The following is a 20,305-nucleotide window of genomic DNA, read 5'->3' as shown; positions in this document are numbered from 1 at the left end:
ATGTTTACTTTTCCACTGCTCTCGCTGAACCCAAGGGCTTCAAGGAGGCCAGCGGTGCCTAAATCGACCGCTGGGCAGACGTCTTTACATTCTAATAAAACATGCTCCACCGTTTTCCTAGCTTTACCGCAGCAAGCACATGCTTCTTATTTTTTCTTATATCTCGCTTTATAGGTGCGTGTTCTAAGGCATCCCGATCTCGCTTCGAAAAGTAATGAGCTTCCCTTTGAGTTATCATAAATTGTTTCTTTCCTGATTTCGTGTTTTCCTCTTAAGTAGTTACCCATGGCAAGTTTCTTTTCCATTGCCGCCACCCATGAGATTATTTCAGCCTCTCTTGACTTTCCGCTTGACGCTTGACTACAGTATAGGACTGCTTGCAGTGCCGTTTGTGCTTTCATTCAAAAAGCGTCGCGCACGTTCCATACGGAGCGGCGCGCGGATGGTAAACTAGCCAATATTCTAAGGACCATACTAAGAAGTCACGCTACCCACGTGACTCTCGCGGTGTACGAGAATTTACGAGAAGCGAAACCAGCCGGCACAAGCCGCCCATGCAAGCCCCCCATCCCACCACACAGACAGAGAACATGGCATGCAGGAGGCTCTAAATAAACAAAACACAGACCACAACGGATTATGCTGCACGAAACGTCTAACTACACTTTACCAAACGTATGTTTGGATTGCTTCGGCTCGGCCTCAGCCGTAACGTGGGCGCGCAGATAATCTTATAAATATTTTGCCTAGTGTCGACAGACATCGTCTTTATATATATTAACTACTTTTAATGAAAACAGTTTAATGTACTTTACTTCATATGCCTGATTTCATATTTAAAAAATATGATAACGCAGCAACGATCAGACGTTGATAGTGCTGCGAGCGCATGCGACCTCAGTGCGGCTTGCGTTTGGGGTCGCTAACATATCACGTGTTTCTGATTGCGTACGCAAACGCAAACGCACCCAAGTGCTAGGGGCCCCAATGCGTTGCGTCCCCTATAGACTAAATCTAACTGGGTGCTTACGCGTCACTAGTAACTTCACCCCATTTCCATTTCCTTTATTTCTCCATCTATTTATTAAAATAAAGTAATTACTACTACAGCGAAACACCTTTTGGCTTCTTTGTATCAAACACGCGGCAGGGTGCTGTCAGTGGCTGTCCACCTTTTTCCTTGCGGTCCGCTCAGAAGACCAAAGCAAGTGTACCAAAACTGCCAAGTCACGATATCACAGACGCTTCAAATGTCGTGAACGACATGTCGGCGCTTGCCAGCAGCGGCCCTCGCATACAGTACAACAGTAGCAACAGTGTTAAAGCCTCTTTTATTGTGCTAGCGGACTGGGGAAGAACAGCCGTGGCCCAAGCATACCGTAGCATAGTATTTTTACAGTACAGTCAGCGCTCAGAGGGCGGCCCTGGGAAAGCCGAGGCGGTACAGGGCGACCACGACCGCGCCGCCCACGCCGATGTTGTGCTGCAGCGCGACGCGGGCCCCGGGCACCTGGCGCGGGCCGGCCACGCCGCGTAGCTGCCAGCAGAGCTCAGCGCACTGTGCCAACCCCGTGGCGCCAAGTGGGTGGCCCCTGGAGATGAGGCCGCCGCTCGGGTTCACCACGTACTTGCCGCCGTACGTGTTGTCGCCGCGGTCCACTAGCTCCGCCGCCTTGCCCACGGGGCAGAGGCCGAGCGCCTCGTACGCCAGTAGCTCGTTGGTCGAGAAGCAGTCGTGCAGCTCGATCACCTGCACGTCGTTGGGAGTGAGGCCCGCACGCCGGAACGCTTGCTGGGCTGCCTTGTGCGTCATGCCGAAGCCCACCATTTCGATGCACGAGTTGTCGGAAAATGCAGAAGGCAGGTCGGTGGCCATCTCCATGCTGAGCACTTCGACGGCCTGCGCCTCGAGGTGCAGCCGCCTCACCACAGCCTCGCTCACCAGAATGGCGGCCGCCGCGCCGTCCGACGTCGGGCAACACTGCAACTTGGTGAGCGGCCCAGACACCATGGGAGACTCGAGGATCTCCTGCAGCGTATATTCGTCTCGGAACTGCGCGTGGGGATTGTTCACCGAGTGACGGTGGTTCTTTTGGGCGATCTTGGCCAAGTGCTCGCGTGTGCTGCCGTACTTGGCCATGTGCTCCATCCCAGCAGCGCCGAACATCTGCGCGGCCATGGGCGCCAGCGCTAGGCCGTGCGTGGCAGCCAGCACCTTAATGTGTTTCTCGACGGGGTCGGCGCGGTCACGGTACTTGGAGGTGAGTGAGCCGCGGTCCATCTTCTCGAAGCCTAGCGCCAGCACCACGTCGGACAGGCCGCCCTCGACCAGCTGCTTGGCCAACAGCAGCGCCGTCGAACCGGTCGAGCAGTTGTTGTTGACGTTGTACACAGGGATGCCCGTCATCCCCAGGTCGTAGAGACAGCGCTGGCCGCATGTCGAGTCGCCGTACACGTAACCACAGCAGGCCTGCTGCACGTCGACGTACTCCATACGGCAGTCCTGCAGTGCCGCTGTCACGGCCTCCTTGGCAAATGCTGGGTAGTCACGCTTCTTGTCGCCTGGCTTGGCGAACTTGGTCATGCCCACACCCACCACGAACACCCGGCGGCCGGCGCGCTCCGCTGCCATGGTCCTGCAAGGAGGCGCCCAAAAGTATTGCCGCTGTCACACGGTCAGTTTTGATCGCAGTCAGGCCCTATCCGCATTGAGCTCGATCCGGATCAAGTGCTGCTACGCGGTAATTTTCGGTCGTGATATTGCTCCATCCGAATCCAGACAATGGCGACTATGTGTCCTGAGAGTTGTAGACGATGATAGTATTACCCACAACGGCAAACGAAAAAATATTTTGTGGAAAATAAGAGTTTTCTATTACGATGTTTACAGCATACTTGATAAGCGCTTTGGACCCACTCAAGTGGGCTCGAGCTCAGCAAGACGATAGGTGCCCAAATTCGATCCGGATCGTTGTTGGATCATGTTGCAGCGATAATTGTCGATCGCGATCAAGAAGTTCGATACGCATCGCGCCCTATCGCGATCAAAGGGGACCGCGAGGCATCGGTATTATACGGAAAGCCAACAATTCTCACGGCGTGACATCAGGCAGTGGCGTTCAACCGCGGTTGCTAAGGCGCTGTGCGTTTATTTCGCTCAAAGGGGACCTCTCAAAAATGCTCCTGAAACGTCGCGGACAGCAGCCTACGAAAAGCCTGTCAAGAGCGAAGATACTGCACCAGGAGAGCAGGCCGGGCCTCTACTACGGCCCCCACTGCTCCCCCGGAAAAATCAGTCATGTCTTTTTGAAGGTAGAGCGCCGTAAAAGGTAAGCAAGGTTTAATCCGACATCACTGACTCAGCACCAGCGCCGCAGGCGCGAGAAAGTCTGTCTGACGTACCTTCAGACACAGCGATCCCCAAATGGGGCGTCCGTGCCCACTGCCTCACCGCGCGGGCAGCCAGCGTCGGAGCGTAAACAAACTCGACCGCACTCCGCAATTCCGGTACGCCTAGGAGACAAACGCATACAACGTGAGCAAAGAAACTACTCCTCCGTAGTGTCTAGGCAAAGTCAGATATTCAAGGAGCAAAAGCCCTCAGATTTTCTCTCTCGCACCCGTTCTCACTCGCGCCTGCGCAGAAATGTCCGGCGCCTCCGCTGCACTTACTAGCAATTGCAAACATGTGTCCCGGCCAGATGGAAAGTGGTTCGTGGCCTTTCTCTTGGAAAGGTTCGGCATTCAATGTTACACATACATCAGTTTGTCCACGACGCGTCATGGGTTGCATATAGACCTCACATTGGCCAAGAACCTTTGGAGTGTCGCCACAGAGCCACTGGCCGTATATCATAGCGATGATAAAGCGATAGTCACCTTGGTGACCAAATAATAAATAAAAAAAAAAGCAAACAAAAGAAGGTTAAAAATAAGATAAGTATTGAGTATGCAATTTAATAAAACAACAAGAAATCGTGAAAAAACGAAAATCATTGTGGCATGTCTTGTTTTCAATCAACATATTTATTATCAACATATTTATCCCCATATATACAGCTCCGCTGGTCATCCCCCTTCTCAGAATCGAATGGCTCTGAATTCATTCTTTTCTTTTGATAAAAAATGTGTAGGGAACAAACAGGGGATCGCCAAAAAACGTTTCCAACTGCTATTCAATTTTATGTAGTTTCTTTTAAAAGTGTAACTAATGCCTGATAGGGAGAATTTGAAAAGTTCTTCACATCACTTGCGAGCGACTTTCATTGCCATTACATGTTTGTTCGCATCAGTGATTTCGCTTATTTAAATAAAGCGTCTGTCTCCTAAAGTCGACCATTGTCGGTGGTAATCGTTTGTGAAATTTACCAGAAAAATCCCGAACTTTGGACTGTAGACAACATAACCCCGATTTCTCCCCAGTTTTCATCTTTAAATATAGCACCAGAGATTTCCCCTTGCCGAAGCGGCAAATTAGCGCAACAAAAAAACATCGCACATAGAAAGTGTAAGCATGACAAATTAGCGCAACAAATAAACGCTCACAAGAAGGCAAGGCAAAGACAAGCGCTTGTCTTTATCTTCCCTTCCTGCGTGCGTTGTGTTTTAGAGCGCAGCTCAAGGGGTCATTAGTGCGTTTAGCACTGGCGTACCTCGGCGTAACCGAGGGAACGAGCACAGCGAAGGATGAAAGATCGAACCTGGAGCGTAGCGGGGGATGAAGGACGGCGATAGCGAAGAGAGCGCGAGGAGGAATGCGGAGGAGGAGAGTATGGCGAAAGCGTGAGAAGCGCAGTGCCGGGAAAGACGTTTTGCGGCGACGATCGCTACGAGATGGCGCCAGAGTAGCGCGCGTCGTCTGTTCACCAATGACGCCATCGATAAGGCATGCGGCGAGCGCGTTGTAATATTTGGGGTTGGGCATGAAATAGATGGTAGCTGGCCCATGCCGTCGTCCAACTCATCCACGCTGAGGACGTTGTTGAAGGGAAGGACTGCTTCTCATCGAGAACGAGGAATATGGGATTTATTTACGGTATCTACATGAGAACGTTGCAGTTCATCAGTCTAGCATGACTGAAAGAGAATGCACACTGAAGAGCCGACAACGGCTACTTATAAACACTATGTCCTCCCTAGATCCCTTGGTGAGGGAAAACGGCCGTTCAACCTTTGACCAATTCGGAGCGTCCAAACTCATCGTAGCCTACCCGCCTTTGAGGGGGAGGGTTTACACACTCACTTCCGCACAGGTTTCACTGACCACACCGAGGTGAGGGGGTTTTCACAGACACGGGTCTTGCCCTGAGCAGACGCCTCTTGATCCCAGAGTTGACCCCGCAGACAGTGGCCGCCGCGTCTGTCCATTGACTGACGTCGTCTAAGGCCCGTGAGACGGCGCCGCAAAACACCTTCTTCCAGGAGTCCCCCGTTCCAAACAAACCGTGACGGTGACGGCGAATCCACTAACTCCTGGTCCACTGGTCCGCCGACTGCGTCTAGACATCCCGGCGCCGTTCGGTTGGGGACGCGGCGCGTAGTCGTCCTTACAAAGCGAGTCGCCGCAGCGGGCCGGGCAGGTTTCGACAGTCGCTTCGCCGAAGATCGCCAGCCCCCGCAGGTCGAACATAACAACGTCCAGATATGGTAAAAAAGCGCTGCATAAGCGGAGGTCTGTTTGCGGCTGTTGCTGTGAATAGCACCCACGTGTCACCCACGCGCTGCCTCTGGCGATCCTCCGATTTCTGAGGTAGTAGCGCCACACTTCGCTCCGCTTGCAACGTGCCGCACGAGACAGATTGTCCGCGCCAGCCAATATATCGCGAAATGAAAGCACGTATAGAGCTGCGTTCAAATTGCGCGTTAGGGAGCATCGTAATCGCCAATGATTTTTTTGTTGCACTAATTTTCCTCTTCAGCATTCAGCAATGTAAGATGAGCAAGCTCAATAATTACCGAGTATGAGTACCGAGTCAACAATGTGCCGAGTATCCGCAATTCTACGTATATAGTTCCACTGCAGTGTAGAAATCGAAGAAATTCCTATATTCATTCAGTTCCGGGCAGCTTAGGTTTGTTCAACAAAGATGAACCTCTCCCTTTCGTAAACAGCGTGGCGTGACGGAGCGCGCAAAGCGAAGTACGATAGGCGTGCAAAGAACTGGCGGGCAAAACATTTCCATTGTGCCACAGTTTCTATGGCAATGAAAGGGAAGCCAAGGAGTATTCTGGTATACACTCTACTACGGAAGCAAAGGGCGCACAAGCAAGAGCGCTTCTGAAGAAAGTCCCGCGCTTTCATACGCATTAGTTTAAGCTGCGGAAGGGAAAGCATAAACACCTTATTGTCACGTGGTAGTGACGTATAAAGAACACAGTAGCAATACTGTGGAAGACGAAATTAACTTTTATTGGGCGAACCTGTGCACACAAAAAGAGGCTACACTTAAAGGGCCCCTCACCAGGCCTCATAGCAAATTTCGGTTATACGCTGGAAGTCGTTACGTCTCCTCTAGGGAGCGTTCTACCGCAAAGATTTTTCAAATCGGCTCATTAATAGCCGAGATAGAAATATCTCAGTGCCGCGAACCCATGATTTCAGCAGGCGGGCTCCACTGCCAAGCAAGACGCTCTCTCCACTCGCCCAGTCTAGCCTACGCAAGTGAAATTCCTGCCCTGCGTTCTCTCACACCGAACCTCGGGGATCGCGTGGCGCATACATCACAGGAAAGCCTTCATATTGTCTTTTTGCTCCTCACTTTTTTTTTTCGGCGCTACGCACTTCCGCTGACGGCGTCGCGTGCGAGCTGTTGTCTCGTTCGCGCAGCGCAAGATTTTGCGCGCTGTGCACAAGGAAACATGACTAGCGGTATAATTCAGTGCTACACGCATACTGAGGCAGAGCAAGCGGATCGCAGAGCATGATCACGGCGCTGGGACCCACGTGTCTTCCAGAAAGTTCTGCATTATTCGAGTCGTGCATACGTGCAATCAGATTACACAAGGTTCGGTCACAGACAGCGGATGGAACCATCGATAACATTACAGAAACTTCCGGCACATGCAGGTGCATCCTGCTCTGTGCGATAACATATGTTAGGCGGTGAAACATAGTCTCCCGATAAAGATAAACAAGTACACGTGTCATTATTTAGAGCAGATAAGATGAAATGCACAACTGAGCGCGCGTTCAAGTTGACTTATTTTGCTACTTTTCCTCATCCGGCATCTGGGCGAAAATGCGAAGCCGTGGCACGCAAAAGCTACGCTTAGTATTTGTTCCAAGAAACAAAAGCGCTGCCAAACGCTGCCCCCCGCAGGTCAACTTGTAAAAACTACCACTAAAACAAGCAAACAAAGAAACAATACCGCTGCCTTTTTTTTGTTTGTGATTTACACATACAACCGCACAATAACTCACAGGCACGATGACCTGGCTCTGCGGACGCGCACATGACTCAAGAAAAAAAACAAATTACTGCAACTCTCTCTCTCTCTCTCTCTCTCTCTATATATATATATATATATATATATATATATATATATATATATATATATATATATTTATATATATAGTGGGATTTGTAAGGTAATGTATAGGCATTGTTTCCAGTCGCCTCGTCCTGCACTCACGTGAGTGGCCGAGTTACGCCAACACCACCTAGGTGGTTTAGGTTACGCACACCACGGCTCACTTTGTCGAGGATGACGCAATTTGCTGCAAGTAGTGCAATGACCTACTGCAATTACCTAACTGGTGAACTGAATTAGTCGGAATTAATCTTATTGGTCGAAATTAGTGCTATCACAGTTGCTCTGTATTACGTTTAAGTACTAGCTGTAATATGAATTAATCTTTATTACCTTTATTAATCATGATAGGGATTAAGTAATGTAATCGTAATTCATATTGAGTATGCTTAAGCAATCTTAAGTACACTTAATTAATATACGTACCGTCTAATTATCTATCCTTACTTATTCTTGGTTGGACTAATTAATCCATATTTAATTAGTCGTAAATAACCTTAATATCCCTAATTATCTCCAACTAATCGTAATTGTCCTTACTAACTTAATCGTAATTAATCTCAATTATGCTTCCTTATCCTTCATTAGTCTTAGGAGTCTTATTTAGGCTTTGTAAAAAGGTTTTTTTGCGGCTCCCTATGCAAAGGCACAGCGACCGGAAACGGCGAGACAGCCCGAAGCACTGTCCAAAAAGACGCCAGCAATCAGCAGCGCGAGCCGAGACGAGCCGCGCATTGGCGATGCGGCTGTGCCGCGAGACGCGTCTTCTTCTTCACAATCTCCCCCCGGACAAAAAGAGCCATTCTGGCGCCTTAAGAATCGGGAGGGAGAGGGTCGTGGTAGGGCTTGAGACGCGAGACGTGGACAATGTCACGTCTACGCCGGCGCAAGTCGTCATTTGGTGACAGTGGCTCAATGAGAAAATTCACCGGGGATGTTCGCTCCAAGACTCGGTAAGGCGCTTTGAATTTTGGTACGAGTTTCGAGGAAAACCCCGGCGTTTGGAAAAGGACAGACAGCCACACAAGAACGCCTGGAGCGTAGGTGGTGTTTGGAAGCGAGTCGGTTGGGTTTTATTTCTGGCGCTGCTGTTGCTCATGCCGTAAAGGAGCGCGCTAGCTGGCGGCATTCTGCGGCTTATCGGGCGACGTCGGACACAGGTAGACACTCGGAGGCGTCAGGATGGTATGGAAGGAGCGTGTATATGGTATGCGTAGGCTTGCGGCCATACAGGAGGAAGAAAGGTGAAAATCCCGTAGTGGCCTGGATCGCAGTGTTGTACGCGAACGTGATGAATGGAAGGATGCGGTCCCAGTTACCATGATCAGATGCCACGTATACATCGAGAACATATCACCAAGTGTGCGATTAAATCGCTCTGTGAGCCCGTTAGTCTGGGGATGGTATGCCGTGCTTGTCCGATGAATAATGTGGCATTCCGAAAGCAAACTTTCGACGACTTCGGAGAGGAAGGCGCGACCTCGATCGCTGAGGAGTTCTCGAGGTGCGCCGTGTCGAAGCACAAAGCGATGTAGGACGAAAGAGGCTACATCTCGCGCTGTAGCACTTGGTAAAGCAGCAGTTTCGGCGTACCGTGTCAAGTGGTCAACATCAACTACAATCCACCGATTGCCGTCTGGTGTCATGGGAAGCGGGCCGTATAGGTCGATGCCGACGCGGTCGAAGGGTGTAATTAAACATGATCACCCTGTAGAATATGTTGCTTGGCGAGTCGGTTCACGTCTAAGCGGTATATATTAGCGCGACATGGAAACAAATACTTAGTAGGAGGGCAGTGACGTAGCAACAAGGGGGGCCGGGGGGCCCCGGGTGCAAGGGGTCAGTGGGAGGGGGGGCGGTGTCATACGCCTGAAGATACCCCTTTTTCCGCCGGCTTGACTGGGCGCAAATGGCAAAGAATGCTCCAGTATCCAGTAGCCCGAGCTCATGTACCCGATGCGTTGCGCCGCAGAATTGACGGCTGCAGCTCTATCAACACCCCATGAAATAATTGCACGAATGTGCGGGCTAAAAAATTTAATTCGCAAAATGTTCGCTAAACTATTCGCCTTAGCGGAATGTTTCATGTGGGGTGCGCTCGTGCTGTGCGTTCATGCTGGGAGCAGGAGTCGCTAAACATACAGTAAGGCGTTGTAAGGCGTTGAGGCTCTTGGGTCCCTCTTCCGTTCAGAACGCGCACCGAAGACGAACAAAGACAGCAGTAATGCCCCAACCACTGGCACGCGCTGGAAAGCTTCGGCGCGCGCCGAAGGGTCAAATGCGTCAAAGCGTCGGTCGGGAACTCGGCGAAGCGGAACGTCGCGCAGCGATTATGTCTACTGCCGATGCTAGAAGTTTGCCGACGCGCGGCGAAGCTGCGCCGGCGTGCACCAATGAGAGGCTGCGACGCCTCGCAGGCGTCAACCAATCGAAGGCTGCGGAGCCTCCGGCTGCTAGGCCTGTAATGGCCGACCATACGAAGGCGCCTGGCACCAACGATCGTCCGAGCTTTTTGGACGCACGACGCGCGCGACAGTCTTCCTGAAAGACAGTGTTGTAATAGTAGGCCGACAACGACACGACCGACCGACCGACGACCGTGGGTTGTGGCAGTGCGACGTGGATCCGAAGCGACTTCGAACGACGCCGACTTATCCAACCTGCCCACTGGGTTCCGCCGGGCTCGGTACGATCGTCTGCTAAAACAGCCAACCGAATCACGATTGCCGCAACGTCTGTGCTTGTTGTATGTGCATTTTGTTGTGCTCAAAACGAATGGAAACACGTTTACGAGCTCCGAAGTCTGGATAATCAACACTCGCCTATCGCCGATGTTGTTTACGTTACGCGTAGGCCTAGCGCGTCCATCGAGTTCGTAACTGGCGAGTGAACGAACTCACCTGAGAAATCTGTCGAAGGAAATGAATTTTCAGGTCCGTTTGGTGCTGCAGTGATTTAAAATATGGCACTCTTGACTTCGTGTGACCTGTGATGTGGTGAATGAACCGTGTGGAAGTTGGGTTGGTCAAACGCGGCGTGTTTCGTGTGGTGTCGGTTGACTCAAGTTTAAGGGGCAAGCTCTGCGCTGTTTCCAGTGGTAAAGATAACTTCCGAAAGCGAACTACACTAGTAGCCGAACTATTGGAAGTACTTACATAACCAGCCGTGCCGCCTGTTTCAGATGACACTGCGCTCTTTTATTCGGCATGTGAATCCAGTTCAGTACAAGTTCACTGTACTCATTCACTCACTTCTTTCAAGTGCGACCGTCTTTTGGGCTAGTTGGGGATAAATCGCTCGAGTAGCAATTAAGAACACTGACGCACTGAAGCATACGTGGCAACACAGTCATATTTGAGTCAGTGTGTCGTTATAGTTGAGCACTGCAAAAAGAAATCATCTGTTTGCAACGTGTGCCCTGTGTGCAGTGCATAGCAGGACCTGCATCATGCAAGACCTATGCATGTAGCAGCGTATACCACGATTGCTTCGATGCCCGCTTCAGAAGCAGCAAGTACTGAGTCAATGAAACTGTAATTGAATTTTTATCTCACTTTTTGCTTATGGAAAGTGTAGATGGTGTGAGTGCATTGTGGGGAAGGTGAAGAGGTGTCATCAGTGTTTTGTGCAGTCAGTATGCTTAAACTGCTGGAATCCCTTCAGCCTCTACTAAAATGTTTCTTGCTGCGATACTATAAATTGTAGTCAGGACAAAGATGTACTCAAAACCAAGTTACTAATGCATCTGCCCAGAATGTGTTTGATTAACAAGTTAACGCTTCCACAACAACAATATGCCGATGCACAGCATATGAGGAGTTTTTTTTCGAAATGGGTCAAATCCACGTAAACAAAAGTTGAGAAAAAAGCAAAAATTTGTTACCGGACCTAAATGCAACGCTAGCAAAGCTATTATATGATATGCTTTACATGTCGGCTAGGGCAAGTTTACGACCACAAGTAATGAAAAATTATGCGGCAGATATGCCCAATATTAGGGTGAGAACTCTGGATTTGGCTCGTATTGAATTGAAACACTGGATTTTAGGCGGTATTGTTATGAAAACTTTATTAAAATTGGCTTTCCAGAATGGCATCATGTAATAATGACAGAAAAGCTATAATAACATTGGCAGCAGGGCTTTGCTGTGCTTCAAGAACAATAGAACTATACTTGAAGAGCAGGTGCGTCTTCTTGGCAGCATAAGCAGCTCTCTTCTAATTCTTCCGCAGGATCATTTCCTTGGGCGCGCCTGAAGACACTAACGAAGTACGCAAGCTCTTCATTGTCTTGCCAGGAATTTCCGAAATGCTTCACAAGAAGGCTGGTCACATCTCTGACTTTCATTTCGTTGACGTGGTGTGCGTACAGTGCACATCTTATGGGTGCTTGTGCAAGGGACCTTCCCCTTTTTAGCACTGACACGAAATTTGACACAGAAACTTTATAGTGAGGCTCTGCTCTAATTTGAGGAATCCTACCAGCTGCATTTCTTTGAATGTAGAAGACCTTCGTTTCGGTTATCTTGAACGGCAAGCTGGATGTCGACTTCATCACCGCCGTGCAGTAGGCCTTCCAGTCGTACGCATGCCAATGTTTTCCAAGCTCTAACACAGTGCCGTGATTTGAAAAAATCCTTTGGTAGCTTTGTGGATTCAGGATTTAATCGTGTCGTCTAACATCTTTTTCAATTCTGCCAAATACCCTGTCTGGGGGTAAAAAACTGTGTCCTGTGACAGGAAACACAAGGGAAACTACTGAGACACCTGCTGGAGCCTCATTCTGGAGCCACCAAAGAAGCATGCAAAGCACAGTACTGTTCTTGTTTTGTCCAGCACAGCCATCGGCTACTAACCGCACCTCTCTAATTCCTTCGAAGTTAGCGCTTCGAAGTGTATTATGTACCGCACTGGCTACTTGGTTGCTTCCTTTGGAGCTTTCATCTTCGCTCCATGTGTAGGAATGGATGGCCTCTTTGGGCATTGATCCATCTGCCTGGTTTTCCACCACGCAGAGTTGGTACTGATAGAGCTGGCGGCTGTAGTAGGCTTCCTGGTCCGGAACTTTGGGGAGCACTTGATTTTGTTGGCAATCAAATGAGAAAGTTTTCAAGTCTTCCCTCTTCTCACGCAGCAGGGAATAAAAAGCCTTATACTTCAACTTGTGTACACGTTGCTCTGTTATGACACGCTGCTTCTGTGAAACATCTCCACAAGTTTTCATCTCATACGCATTTTTCAGGCACACAGAGCAAACGTCTGTCCTCGGTGTTCTGAACGAAAGATTGAACGTCGCTCGAAAAATGTGGTGAAAGAAGCCATACTTCACCCTCACATCTTCGGGTGCTTGTTGGTTATAAATCTGCCACAGGTTTCGGATGCTCTTCAGCTCACTTGGAAGGTATAACTTTTTTGTCTTCTTACGGTTGTAGTGCGACTCTCTTGCCCGAAGTCGCTTAATGAAACCCACAACAGCTGATCGCTTTCGACCGTAGCGCTTGATCTTCTGGTCACCTCCACGACTGTCGGCTTTCACTTCACCTTTTTCATGCTTGTGCTTTATATAGCGAGTAACTGTGCTGTGACTAATATCAAGCACTGCGCAAAACATATCGCGACAAACACGAATCTCTTGGCCATTTTCTATCCGTACCTTGTAAACAACAGCAAGGCTCCGACGAGGTTCCGCTTCTTTTCCTCTCCTACGTTTTACGGCTGTTGGCGTGCAGTACATCAAAACGAACGCCTTTTGTTCCATGCTACACAGTTCGTAAAACTTCTCCTTGAAACGTTTAGTGGATGCTTCTGTCACAAGCGCACACCTGAGAGTCTTTTTCGCGTGTTTACATTTTGGCAACGGCGCATTCTTGCTTTTACGGTGGTGATGCGGCTTTTTTTCACTTCGCCGTCGACGTCTAGGGATAGATCTTTCGCCGATCTCTTCATTGCCATCCGAATCCATGAACAACGATATCAGAAAAGCGAAGAACTCGCGAAAACACGAACGAAACACTCTGAGCTGTCAGGCGGGAACCAACTCCTTGGCGGGAACTGACAAGGAGGCAGCGATGGCTAAATGACGTCATGCCAAAAGCGCTCTCCTATTGGGCAAATGGATTTGGCTCATTTTGATCCGTGCAACAGCTGGATCTGGCTCAATTTCGATACGAAATACGATCTGCGAACACGTTCGCCTGGCGTTATTTGACCCATTTCGTTGCAACGGTTTTTCTATGAGAAAGTTGCCTAGTTTTTCTTGTCATTACCGTTTTATCTGACCCAGTTTCGGTTTGTGGATTTGGCTCATTTCGAAAAAAAACTCCTCATATGTGCTTACAATAAATACATTCCGTAAAGGTGAACGACTGGGCCTACAATATCAAACTTTGTAGTTGCACCATAAAAAGTGCTGCCATGCGTATCAGCCACAACGAAACTGCTGCACGTCCAACCTTCTTCCTTGGAGGCACTTCTATAAAGACTGTTCGGGCCCTTCTCATTCTGGGTGTAGCATTTAGCTGTTCTCTCAACTTTTCCACATATGTCACCAGCACTGTATGTAAGCACCGGCCCTTTCTTGGGTTTGTGTCCCGTGTCTCCCCCAGGCGGCACGTCAGGTCGGGCCAACGTTGGAAACATATTGGCACTTCCTGGCCCAATGACGGCCCAAGATTAACAGCGTGGTTCCAATATTGGCAGTGCCATTCTGAATCCTGGCCCAATGATGGCCTAAGGTTAACAGCGTAGCGCGAATATTGGCTGTGCCATTCTGATAGAGATCCAACGTTGGCCCACAATACACAGTCAGTAAACAATATTGGCTGTGCCATTCTGATAGACATCCAATGTTGGCCCACATTACACAGTGAGTAAACAATATTGGCACTGCCGTTCAACAAGGCGGGAATTATTGGACCGACTTTCGAACGGATTTGCCAATATGGGTTAATAGTTGGCTTTCATTGGAGGACATTGGCCCGTAATAAGCCAATTTTCCCATTGTCGGTTTTTAGTGCTCTACGACTTGCTGATATTGAATAACGTGTTTTGAAAACTAATGCACTGATCACAGGCACACTGCGCAGGAACCAGAAATATGCTCTCCCGTGTCAACTCCATGCATGGTACACCGCCATTTTTGTACTTCGCGTTCAGCGAAATGCGCCCCCTAAAGAGAAAAGCCAGTGCACCACGTAGCAAGCAGGGGAAGTCGCATAAAATTAGCCGCTGCTTTATTGATCGTGCATGTGAACATGAGCTTTCCATAAGAAGCAACGGTATTGCGAATTTGTCTGCGCATTGTATATTTTGCATGTACGCTCCGCGGCATTGGATGATCAGGATTCCGAGGGGAATCGATCATTACAGTGCCACAGAGTTGATGGAACCGTTTTATATTGCATCGAGATGGAGCGCATATGTATTAGTGAAACTTTTGCTTGTTTGTTTAGCATGCATGGCGTGTTGAGGTGACATAATCATCATGCTCCTATTCCAATATATTTGTTTTTTTGTGCATGTTTAGTAAGCTCCTTGTATGAATGCCCCTGACAGAAAAAAAAAATTATTGCACGTTTTGGCTTTTCCTCTTGTCTTTGCCTGTAGTTGGCACGGCGCATTCCGGATTTTTTTTTTCCGCCTAACTTTTCGTCCTCAAGCCCCCACTCGCCTCTCCTCCACACACCCACGTGAGCCTGTTCAAAGCTATCAGCCAAGCACTCAGGCAGCTATAAGCTGCTGTGTCGAATTGGCTGCTCTCGGAATACGGGGAAAAGCAGTGGGGTCACTATTGTCCTCCGTGTCTCCCTCCGTCGCTGCCGCCGAAGGAACGCGGTCGGGCTAGGTCCAGTGGGGGAAAGTGGCGTTTACACCGTTTTCTTCATTCACCCTTTCCTTTCACTCTTTCCTTCAATGCATCGCTAGCACGCCGACTGGGTGCAACACCGCCTGAGTGCTTGCCGTCTTGTCCGTGTTTGTCAGCGCACTCCTATCGTGAAAAATGCTCGCTTGCGGTCGTCATTCCTACTGAGAAGCCTGCATCTTGAAATACACAGCAAAGTGGCCACGAATTTTCGTGAGTGTTAGAATTAATATAGGCGATACAACAACCAGAAAGAAAGTCGGCGCTCGTGGCCACCGTCTTCAATGTGGGATGAACTCGGATACACATCGCATGGAGCATGAATCTTACAATGGTGAGTGCATTTGTTTTGTGCATGTTATAAGTTTTATAAGGAGCAATATCACCCAAGCAATATCACGCGGTATATATATTACTGAAACAGGCCTGGCTAATGTAGAGTGCCTATAACATAGCTCTTTTTATTTGCAGCCTTTGAATAGTGCCCGGAGTAGAACCACGTGTAAATCTCTGTGAATTTCACCCAAATTCCAGGACTATGATTTTATCAAGCCACGCGCGCGGCCTGATCCTGCTAGTGATACCGAGGAACCACGCTTCTTCTCACTGTTCTAGGTCAAGCATCATTTCCAGCCGACAGTATTTCTTTCTTTTCGTATAATAAATGCCTCTTTTACTAGTGTTTCCTGACGGAACTTCTCGGTTTCCACATTAAAAATTTCGCACGAAGATCGCATTGTGTCTACGCAGTCTGAAACTAAGCTTTTAGTGCTGTAGCAGGTTTTGCTGCAATTTTTCAATTAGAAAGTGCTACGCTGACTAGGTGTGGGCTGTAAACAAGGCGGACGGATCCTGTGCATTTTATGTCTGTTCTAAATATTACGTTGCACCTTGTACAAGATATGCCATATATGTCGAAATATTAAGAAGTGTTACCTGACAAATCTCTTGCAAGAAAGTTTCTTGATTCACCCCTTCGAACTCTCTGATCAGACTTATAATATTGTTGCAGTATGGCGATTTTTCAAATGAAAACGCTGCCACATACATTTGTCATACCAACATCTCTGATAATGTTTCTTTTTATTTTACAGTGCAAGCATTTCCTCCAAGTAATGGTGAAGTCGCTATGGGATAGGGTAGCAATATCAACGAAACCACGGCGTTATCGTGGTCCTCGTGGGGCCTGATCAGCCCGCCGAAATCCAAGCACTGACCAACCTGCCTACCGACGTCAGCTCCCTGCCCTGAAACCCCTGGCCAGCCCACCGTCCTCGGCACCTTGCCCAATTCCTATCCTGAGGGCAGTGCCTGTAAATAAACTGTTTGAAGATAACCGAGCGTCACCCATCTAGGTCCACGGAAAATGCCTGTTTGTGAAAATTTATTCGCAAATAAATTGTCATAAACGTCAATTTCAGTATTCTTTTATTATTATTTGCAAGCATATATGACTTCTGCTTCTTGACATCTTTTTGTCGAGCTTTCCTAGCTACTATTGAGGAAGACGGTAAGGGGACAATTGATACAAAAAATGCCGCTAGCAAAATGTTTGCGGTAAGAATGTGTGCGTGCTCTAAAGCCAGCATATCTAGAATATTCGTCATGCAAAGGGCATTGGCTCAAAGCTGGCATTAATAATGGAACGATATGGCTCAGCACTGGTCCTACGCTGGCAGCACGATGGCTGCTGCATTGGCATAACATTGGTCCAATCTTGGCTTTAACGCTGGTCCTACGATGGCTGCTGCATTGGCATAACATTGGTCCAATCTTGGCTTTAACGCTGGTCCTACGCTGGCAGCACAATGGCTGCTGCATTGGCATAACATTGGTCCAATCTTGGCTTTAACGCTGGGCCAACATTGGATTGGGTTGCACTTTGCCAATATGCCAACATTGGTCCAACATTGGTACCAATTTCTGCCAGCATTGGGCCATTGTTGGACCAATGCTGGCATCAGGGAAGGGATATATCCCTTCCCTGATGACCTAAGGTTTTCCGAGCACTCTACGCTTCTATCATTCTGTCACGACTTGAGTACTGCTCATCAGTATAGTTCCCGTACCAAACTCGCGACGCTAACAAACTTAAGCTTGTTCTGCGCCGGACAATACGCACCCTTTACTCCAGTCTTTTCGGTTGTCACAAGCTCATGCCAGCCTTCGAGGATTGCCTCAAACCCCTCAAGTAGCACACCCTGCAATACCAACACAACATTGCACTAGTCTATACTGCAGGGTGTTTGACGTCTCTCTAAACAGCACTAATCTTTCTTCAGTTCGTCTGAACAAGTGGTCAGCACAGCCTGAGCCCTCATCACGCCTGTATGGCCCGACACCACAACTCCATGATTATATCTGGCATGCAGAGCTTTCTCTCCACCCCCCTGGCGATTTGGATTCTCCTTCCTTGGAACCAGACTTCATTGGCACTCCTGTGTGTTGTGCACCTGTCGAGTGTGTGCGTGTGTGCCGTGCTGTGTTATTGAGAAAGTGTGTGTTCACGTGGAGGGGAAGGAAGTGTCTTCTGCATCCTGCAAATTCCTGCTTTAGATGGCTGGTTATCAGATGCTCTAACAGACAGGCATCAGCCTTCTTTTTAGTCTAGTGTGCCAAGTTACCACTAAGATTATTATTATTATTATTATTATTATTATTATTATTATTATTATTATTATTATTATTATTATCTTCAATAGTTCCCTAAAGTCTAGTACCTTTTCTAGCGCTCGGAAGGTAGCATGAACATTGCCCATGCACAAATCAGGTGCTAGATGTGCAGTTACTAACTGCCGACCTATATCTATCCTCTTCAGTGCGTGAGGTGTTTGAATCGATATGGGATTCCTCGCTTTCTGTTAGTGCTAAGAGCATTTTAATAAATGAACAGCATGACTTTGTGTGCCAACATTTCAGACTTTCAGACTATTTCAGACTGTCAACAGTGTTCACTACTGCATCGACTTCCAAAAAGACATTTTTTCACTCTCGAACTGGTGCAGAAGCAATAAGTACTCTTAAATGCTTCCAACACTATGGCATTAAGTTATATGCACAAAACGCACCATGTGAAATTTTGATACACCCTACGTGATGCTCCACTCCTTAGGGTCGATGAAATGAAAGATCTTGGTGTGTACTTCGACAAAATGCTAAGCTTCTCTTCACATAGATAATTACACAAGATGCCCCTCACGCTCTTGGAATTGCATGCCGTTTTTGCATGATTTCCACTCACCTGTTGTGTTTCTGAAATTCTGCTGTGTGCCTCCAACTACTAGAGTATGCCTCTGTAGGAGGGGGGTGCAATGAGCAAATCTAATTCTGACCTCATTGAACGCATTCAGAATAAATTGATGTCTATCTTCAAGCACCACTTTTGCCATTCTGGCGACCACAGTTGAGCCTTTGTTCCTGCACCTTTTGTTCCTGTATAAGGTGGTCCATGACATTATACATTCCTTAAAGCTTCTTGATCATATGCATTTGTTTGTGCCGCAACAGTATACCAGGTAGCATTCCACATTCGTTGCCTGGGCTTGTTACAAGATTGTGCTAATAAGACTCGACTCCAAAACATACTTCAGAGTTCATTTCCTGTGTTTTGTGTATCTGTAGATAATCACGTAGGATTAACTCCCTTTTACTTTTCCGCGTTTCCTTTTTTCCCTATTTGTTTCTCTATCTTCCATTTTTTTTGTCTACTGCATTCATGTTTTCTCTAGATTTTGTCTCACATAGTGCTCGTTAAGTGCACCAGTACAAAGGCTCTCTAGCTGTTCCTGGGCAATACAATAAAAATTTCAATGATTGACTATTATCGTAGTATAAAATTGTGCTTTTTAAGTATGTACTAGTATACTATTTTAGTGCAGTAGCTTTCGTGCAATTAAGTCCACTGGGGATATCAGGCGGTCACTCAGTCTGGATCACAGACGCTGACTCAATCCGGTATCTTTCAAATATCGCAGCAGCGCTTTTGTGGCCTTTTGTAGCTGCGATATGCGAGGCCATGGTCCCAAGATCTTGTTCAAGGTGAACGGCTTTCCATCTAGCTGATTGAGAGCTCTGCAGAGGTCTTGCCTTTCATCTTCAAAAGATGGGCAGTAGCACATTAGGTGTTCTATGGTTTCCTCGACACCGCAGGCATTGCACTCGGCGCTATCAGCCATTCCAATCAAAAATGCATATGCACTGGTGAATGCGACGCCCAAACGTAAGCGGCACAGCACTGTTTCCTCATTTCGCAGAAGACCTGGTAACAGCCGCAGTTGCATAGAGGGATCGAGGGAATGCAATCGATGTTGAGTGAATTCAGGTGTGTGCCACTTTTCCAATGTCAAAAGAGTGTGCTAGCTTGCCTAAGTGTTGGGCTGTGTCGGTCCGCGATAAAGGTACAGAAACAAGGGTTGCTCCTTCGTGGGCTTTCCTAGCAGCTTCGTCAGCGAGGTCGTTGCCGGAGATACCGCAATGACCAGGCAGCCACTGAAACACGACGTCGTGTCCTTTCATGATCATGTGATGGTGCATTTCTCGTATCTCCGACACGAGTTGTTCACATGACCCGCGACGAAGAAATGACAGAAGGCATTGTAAGGCCGCCTTTGAAACGCAGAATATTGCCCACCGATTAGCCGGTTGGTTATTAATATAATCAACGGCACCTCGGAGGGCAACAAGCTCCGAACCGGTCGATGTTGTCAAGTGAGAAATCTTGTATTGGATGCTTAGTGATCGTGATGGTATAACCACTGCGCTGGTGGAGCTGGTCTGAGTGGAAGAACCATCCGTATATATGTGGACTCGATCAAAGTAGAAAGTGTGCAAACAATCCAGAGCTGCTTGCTTCAAGGCCAAGGTAGGCAGGACGGTCTTCTTTCTTATCCCTGGAACCGTAAGACGCACTTGAGG

At 48.2% G+C, this 20,305-nt stretch overlaps 1 pseudogene; it reads right to left on the bottom strand.

The window, feature by feature from the left end:
* Window positions 1-1,312: 1,312 nt before the first annotated feature.
* The window catches only part of LOC126547930 (sterol carrier protein 2 pseudogene), a 99,944-nt pseudogene continuing 80,951 nt past the window's right edge, over window positions 1,313-20,305 (bottom strand).

Source organism: Dermacentor andersoni, chromosome 1, assembly GCF_023375885.2.
Source record: "Dermacentor andersoni chromosome 1, qqDerAnde1_hic_scaffold, whole genome shotgun sequence".
Lineage (NCBI taxonomy): Eukaryota > Metazoa > Arthropoda > Arachnida > Ixodida > Ixodidae > Dermacentor > Dermacentor andersoni.
This window is presented reverse-complemented; position numbering and strand designations above follow the sequence as displayed.